We start from the raw sequence: 1745 nt of genomic DNA, 5'->3' as shown, positions 1-1745 counted from the left end.
ATATATATATATATATATATATCAATTTTGCCATATTTATTTCTCATAAAATGTAGATCACGAAAACATCTGCGTAAACATAACACAATACATAACAAATACAGAAAAGTTAACGTTGACAGTCCCCAAAATGTAAATTTTTTAGACTTTTAATTCAAAATCATTTGGAATCAAGCTTTTAGAAATCATTTGAATTCTTAATATACTACTTGCACTAATCGAGTTTGCATATACATATATTTATACATACGCTGTCTATGCAATAATTATATTATAAATATTATACGTTTTGATGAAATGAAAGTGTTACGAAGATTGATTTATATCGTATTGATTTTGCATAACGAGAGGAATAATAAATTGAGTGACTTGTATATATAAATAGAAAATTGAAATGGCCGTTTTTATCAATTAATCAATCAAACGAATTAGTAAATTGTGTAGATGGTTGTTCTTTATTTCTTAAGTCGATAGTCGATCATTGTAGACTGTTCACAAAATGCATATTCGAAGGATGATGAGACGGCTTTCGTGCAAACGCAGAAAATTATTATGTTTATATCTTAATCCTGTCGTCCTGAACATACTAGTCACGTATTGAGCTCATGTATTATATCACATATTGTTTACAATAGAAAAATCAAGATAAGTGATACAGTTATCACGATACAATAAGCAATAATATTTGAGCGAAAGTGAACGGTAAGTAGCGTTGATTAGGAAGATGAAAGAGAAAAAGAAAATGCCTTTGAATGACAAGAAAGGCTGTAATTCTCGTCGTCGCGTATAACTTTTATTTCTTTATTGACGGATACGTTATTACATGAAAAATCGATACACATAAATTATGAGTATAACGTATTTAATATTACACTCGGAAACATATGATACACCGAATATTTTACTCGTTCGAGCGCTACGCGCAAAAATGTCTTTGAAAAGAGATCTAAGTTGCACAATATCGACACATTAGTTTTCGAGATCGAAGAAAAAAATAGGAATGGATTTTACGTAACGTTAATCGTAATAGGCGCACGTAGTAAAGCGCAAATGATTTCGTAACGGAAAATGCATTCATGCTATCTTTTGGATTTTTCCCGTCTTTCTTTGTCTTCCCATTGTTACGTCAATGAAATCCGCTTTTGCTATTTAGACAGGACATAAATCCAAAAATTAAAATTATACGAAGATGGGATTGGACTTCGTATCATCGATCGAGATTATAATTAACGTATCGATATATCTTATGAATGACATTCAAATGTTGATAGTAACAAAAAGTTAAATGCTACAATATCACTTGTTAATGAACTTCTTGATTGATTTTGCAATATGAATAATAACTAGGAAATTCATGAGACTAAGTAATAGAGAATAAAGTCTTGTGTCTTGAGAGAATAATGTTTAAATTCTTAATTAACAAAAAGAGATACATCGAGACGTTGCTTCTGTGAAGGCACAGTGATAGCAAAAGCTGACAATGATTCTTAAATGAGGCGACAATCGAAAGTCTCTTCGTCTGTTCGATAGCGAATTCTGAGAATGAACGCGATCGCATTCAATTTATAAGAAAAAAATTGATTATATCTAATTACGCATCTCTTCTCTTTTTCATTTTTTTTAAATTCTCGATGGAAATTGGAGTCTTCAAATTTTAAGACTTTGATTTAATAATTGTTTCTTTATCTTTTTTAGATTTCTGTTTTCTTTATACGAGAAAGAGTCTATTCATTTGATTTTTTATT

The sequence above is a fragment of the Atta colombica genome, unplaced genomic scaffold, assembly GCF_001594045.1.
Source record: "Atta colombica isolate Treedump-2 unplaced genomic scaffold, Acol1.0 scaffold136, whole genome shotgun sequence".
NCBI classification, from domain to species: domain Eukaryota; kingdom Metazoa; phylum Arthropoda; class Insecta; order Hymenoptera; family Formicidae; genus Atta; species Atta colombica.
This window is presented reverse-complemented; position numbering follows the sequence as displayed.